Genomic DNA, 6,200 nt, shown 5'->3' with positions numbered 1-6,200 from the left:
AAGAATGGCAAACAAGTTGCCACTCCTGGGAAGAAACCCAAAGCTGGACCCCAAGCCTGAAACTGAGTGCTTCTACTGCGAAGGGAGTGGTCACTGGAAGCAGAACTGCCCCAAATACTTGGTGGATAAGAAGGATGGCAAAGTGAACAAAGGTATATTTGATATACATGTTATTGATGTGTACCTTACTAACGCTCGTAGCAGCACCTGGGTATTTGATACTAGTTCGGTTGCTCATATTTGTAACTCGAAACAGGAGCTGCAAAATAAATGAAGATTGGCTAAGGACGAGGTGACGATGCGCGTCGGGAATAGTTCCAAGGTCGATGTGATCGCTGTCAGCACGCTACCGCTACATCTACCTTCGGGATTAGTTTTAGACCTCAATAATTGTTATTTGGTGCCTGCGTTGAGCATGAACATTATATCTGGATATTTTTTATTGCGAGACGGTTATTCATTTAAGTCATAGAATAATGGTTGTTCTATTTATATGAATAATATCTTTTATGGCCATGCACCCTTGAAGAGTGGTCTATTCTTGTTGAATCTCGCTTGTAGCGATACACATATTCATAATATTGATGTCAAAAGATGCAAAGTTGATAATGATAGTTCAACATATTTGTGGCACTGCCATTTAGGTCATATTGGTGTAAAACGCATGAAGAAACTCCATGCGGATGGACTTTTGGAATCACTTGATTATGAATCATTTGATATTTGAGAACCATGCCTTGTGGGCAAGATGACTAAAACTCCGTTCTCCAGAACAATGGAGCGAGCTAATGACTTATTGGAAATAATACATACCGATGTATGCGGACCAATGAGTGTTGAGGCACACGGCAGGTATCGTTATTTTCTAACCTTCACAGATGATTTGAGTAGGTATGGGTATATCTACTTGATGTAACACAAATCTGAAATATTTGAAAAGTTCAAAGAATTTCAGAGTGAAGTGGAGTATCATCGTAACAAGACAATAAAGTTTCTAGGATCTGATAGTGGACGCGAATATTTGAGTTACGAGTTTGGCCTTCATTTAAAACAATGTGGAATAGTTTCACAACTCACGCCACGTGGAACACCACAACGTAATGGTGTGTCTGAACGTCGTAACCGTACTTTATTAGATATGGTGAGTTCTATGATGTCTCTTACCACTTTACCACTATCGTTTTAGGGTTATGCATTAGAGACAACTGCATTCACGTTAAATAGGGCACTGTCTAAATCCATTGAGACGACACCGTATGAACTGTGGTTTGGCAAGAAACCTAAGTTGTCGTTTCTTAAAGTTTAGGAATGTGACGCTTATGTCAAAAAGCTTCAGCCTGGTAAGCTCGAACCTAAATCGGAGAAGTGCGTCTTCATAGGATACCCTAAGGAAACAATAGGGTACACCTTCTACCACAGATTCAAAGGCAGGATATTTGTTGCTAAGAATGGGTCCTTTCTAGAGAAGGAATTTCTCTCGAAAGAAGTGAGTGGGAGTAAAGTAGAACTTGATGTGGTAATTGTACCTTCTCTTGAATTGGAAAGTAGCACATCATAGAAAACCGTTCCCATGATGCCTACATGAACTAGAGAGGAAGCTAATGATAATGATCATGAAACTTCAGATCAAGTTACTACTGAACCTCGTAGGTCGACCAGAGCACGATCCACACTAGAGTGGTACGGTAATCCTGTCCTGGAAGTCATGTTACTAGAACAAGGCGGACCTACGAACTATGAAGAAGCTATGATGATGTGACGCCCCCGATTTGACCGTACACTAATCATGCACGCAAATGTGTACGATCAAGATCAGGGACTCACGGGAAGATATCACAACACAACTCTAAAACATAAATAAGTCATACAAGCCAGGGGCCTCGAGGGCTCGAATACAAGTGCTCGATCATAGATGAGTCAGCGAAAGCAACAATATCTGAGTACAGACATAAGTTAAACAAGTTTGCCTTAAGAAGGCTAGCACAAACTGGGATACAGATCGAAAGAGGCGCAGGCCTCCTGCCTGGGATCCTCCTAACTACTCCTGGTCGTCGTCAGCGGACTGCACATAGTAGTAGGCACCTCCAGTGTCGTAGGAGTCGTGGTCGACGGTCGCGTCTGGCTCCTGGACTCCAGCATCTGGTTGCGACAACCAGGTAGAAAGGAAAGGGGGAAAAGAGGGAGAGAGGCAACCATGAGTACTCATCCAAAGTAATCGCAAGCAAGGAACTACACTACATATGCATGGGTATATGTGCAAAGGGCCATATCAGTGGGCTGAACTGCAGAATGCCAGAATAAGAGGGGGATAGCTAGTCCTGTCGAAGACTACGCTTCTGGCCATCTCCATCTTGCAGCATGTAGAAGAGGGTAGGTTGAAGTCCTCCAAGTAGCATCGCATAGCATAATCCTACCCGGCGATCCCCTCCTCGCCACCCTGTTAGAGAGCGATCACCGGGTTGTATCTGGCACTTGGAAGGGTGTATTTTATTAAGTATCCGGTTCTAGTTGTCATAAGGTCAAGGTACAACTCCGGGTCATCCTTTTACCGAGGGACACGGCTATTCGAATAGATAAACTTCCCTGCAGGGGTGCACCACATAACCCAACACGCTCGATCCCATTTGGCCGGACACACTTTTCTGGGTCATGCCCGGCCTCGGATGACCAACACGTCGCAGCCCCACCTAGGCTCAACAGAGTGGTCAGCACGCCGGTCTAAACCCTATGCGCGCAGGGGTCTGGGCCCATCGCCCATTGCACACATGCACGTTGCGTACGCGGCCGGAAGCAGACCTAGCCCCCTTAATACAAGCGCGAGCTTACGGTCCAATGCGGCGCGCGCCAATCAGTCGCTGACGTTAAAAGAGCTTCGGCCGATACCACGACGTCGCGTGGCCATAACTGTTCCTGCGTAGCTGGTTAGTGCATATAGACCAAATGGCCAGACTCAGATCAAATACCAAGATCTCGTTAAGCGTGTTAAGTATCCGCGAACGCCGACCAGGGCCAGGCCCACCTCTCCCCTAGGTGGTCCCAACCTGCCCTGTCGCTCCGCCATAAAGTAACAGTTGGGGGCCGTCAGGAACCCAGGCCCACCTCTACCGGGATGGAGCCACCTTTCCTTTCAACCCCCTCACCAGAATCACTTGCGGGTACTCAACGAGCCGACCCGACTTTAGTCACCACATGTGTCATGTATATAAAGTATATAGTATATACCCGTGATCACCTTCCGAAGTGATCACGGCCCAGTAGTATAGCATGGCAGACGGACAAGAGTGTAGGGCCACTGATGGAACACTAGCATCCTATACTAAGCAGTAGGATAGCAGGTAAGGGTAACAACTGTAGCAACAATGATAGGCTATGCATCAGAATAGGATTAACCAAAAGCAGTAACATGCTACACTACTCTAATGCAAGCAGTATAGAGAAGAATAGGCGATATCTGGTGATCAAGGGGGGGGGGGCTTGCCTGGTTGCTCTGGCAAGAAGAAGGGGTCGTCGTCGATGTAGCCGATCACAGGGGTATCGGCAATGGTCTCGGAGCCTACCAGAAAGAAGTAACGGAGGGGGAACACAATAAATAACAGAGCAATCAAATGTAACACAAAGCAAGACGCGGCAATACGTTGTGCTAGGGGTGACGTAACGCAAGGATATGTGATACCAGCGAAGGGGGGAAACATCCGGGAAAGTATCCCCGGTGTTTCGCGTTTTCGGGCAGATGAACCGGAGGGGGAAAGTTGCGTGTTTTCTATGCAAGGGATGTGTAGCGGACGAACGGGCTGCATATTCGGATTCGTCTCGTCGTTCTGAGCAACTTTCATGTACAAAGTTTTTCCATCCGAGTTACGGTTTATTTTATAATATTTTATAAAGATTTAATCATTTACTCGGATTATTATTAATTAATTAATTCGGAAAGGAATTACTGCATCATCAAGACGACAGCATGATGTCAGCGGTCAAAGTTGACCGTTGACTAGTCAACTGACAGGTGGGGTCCATTTGTCATTGACAGCTAACTAATTAACAGTAGTTAGTTTTATTAACAGGTTAATTAGGTTTAATTAGATAACTAACAGAATTAATTAAGTTAATTAATTTATTAATTAATTAACTATTTAATATTTTTATTTATTATTATCATTTTTAAACCTTTTTTTGTTTTCGTTCTCAGGGGCGTGGGCCCCGTTTGTCATTGGCTCTGGGGGAGCCTAGCGGGCATGTGGGTTACGGGCGCTGGCGCCCAGCCCGATTGGGCTTACACCCAGATCGAAGGGGGGAAGCCGCCGGCCACGGGCACGGCGAGGTCAGCCGCCTGAGGCGGCAGTGGCGAGGCCAGGCGAGGCGAGGCAGCGCGCGGGCGCGGTGGGGTGACCAAGGGAGGCACAACGCGAGGGAGGCACGGCGAGCGGTCGGGCGGCTATGAGCGAGCCGCGACGACGAGGACAGGGGCGGGGCGATGATGCACGGGATGCAGGCGCGGGCGCGGTGACCGCTCGGAGCTCGCGGCCGCGGTCAGGAGCATGGGCGACGGGGACGGGGAGAGAGGGAGGTGCTCACGGGCGGTGTAGGGAAGTGGTAGTGGCCTTGAGGAGGAGGACGGGGACGACGGCGGTCCGGCGATGTTGGTGAGGTGGAGCTCATCGGGGAAGCGATCGACGACGACAATTTGGGGCGGCGTTGAGGTCGTGCCCCGATCCAGGACTGGATCGGGGAGAGGGGTGAGGACGAGGAGGAGAGCGGCGGGCTCGAGGCGGCGATGGCGGGGCGAGGTGGCGCCGGCGATCCGGCGACGGCGACGGCGCGAGCGAAGGGGTCGGGACGACGAGCGGCTTCGGGTCGGGCAACGCCGCACGGAAGGAGTGGGGGCGCGGGGTCGAGGTGGTGGCGAGGGGCGACGGTGTGGTGCGCCGGTGGGGCGACGGGAGGGGCCAGCTCCGCGAGGGGGGTGGCGGCGACGTCGAGGCGGCGATGGGGCGATGGGATCGGGGGGGTTGCCCCGATCCAGATCGGGGAAGGGCGAGAGGGAGGAGTGGGACGAGGGGGGAGGGAGTGGGTGCGAGTGGGGCGTGGGGGTTGGGGAGCGGTTAGGGTTTCGGTCAGTGGACCGGGGGGTTAAGTGGTGGTGGGGGTGGGCCGGCCTGTTCGGGCGGCTAAGGCTAGTTGGGCCACGAGGCCCAGAGGGGGGGTTCTGTTGTTTTTTTCTTTCTTTTATTTATTTTCTTTTCTGTTTTATTTCATTTTAAATCATTTAGGCATTTTATAAAAATGTGTTTATTACACCATATTTACATATGCAAAATATGGCACCTCCCGAACAATTTTGTTTTGACTTTTGAAAAGTTTGACGTCTGACATTTATTTAAACTTTTGAATTTGAGAAGTTTTTAATCCAACGCGAGATTAGTAACAGTAACCGGGGTGACGTGGCACCGTTAACGTGGGATTACTGTAGCATGACTATCCGGGCGTCACAATTCTCCTCCACTACAAGAAATCTCGTCCCGAGATTTAAGAGGGGTGCAAGGGGGAAAGTTCTGGTTACGAAATTCTAACGGATCTTCTCGTCTTTGGTTGCTCTTCTCGAAGAGGTCGATCCATTACATTGACGTCTTGATTTCTCTGCTTCAGGTCATCGTGGTGAAGACGTCCTTTTCTTCGGGAACTTCAACGTACTTACGAATAGGTAAGGGGCAGCTCGGCTACGACAGAATGCTTAGGAGGGAAACAATCTGGGGTTTAACCCATGGATGAGCATAAGATTATCTCTCGAGTCGAACATATGAAATACATCGAGAGTAAGGTACGAAGGTACAATAAGAGGTTCCAAGCAGATAGATAGTTGCTCTAACTCTGAACCAGAGTGAGAAAGGGGGTTCAGAGCAGCGAGAGTAAGTATTGCATCTGATACCAGAATAGAGCACTAGGAAGGTGGCCCGTGAATTACATACGAGGCCACGCGCGAGGAACAACCTTGGGAACAGGGGTGTATAGGAGAGTCAGGTTTCAATCCTGTGGAACTGTGGGTTATGGGCCCACAATGTGGGTTAAAATTAGAAAGGGCGCTGACATGTTGCACGGTCATGATAGCAAGGCATGTCAGAGGGTAGCCTGCCAGCTATGTTGGCCACAACGTAGGTACCAAGGGCGAGGGACGAAGAGAACCATTTTCCTGCTCGTTGAACGAG

This window comes from Triticum aestivum, chromosome 5D (assembly GCF_018294505.1).
Source record: "Triticum aestivum cultivar Chinese Spring chromosome 5D, IWGSC CS RefSeq v2.1, whole genome shotgun sequence".
NCBI lineage: Eukaryota > Viridiplantae > Streptophyta > Magnoliopsida > Poales > Poaceae > Triticum > Triticum aestivum.
This window is presented reverse-complemented; position numbering follows the sequence as displayed.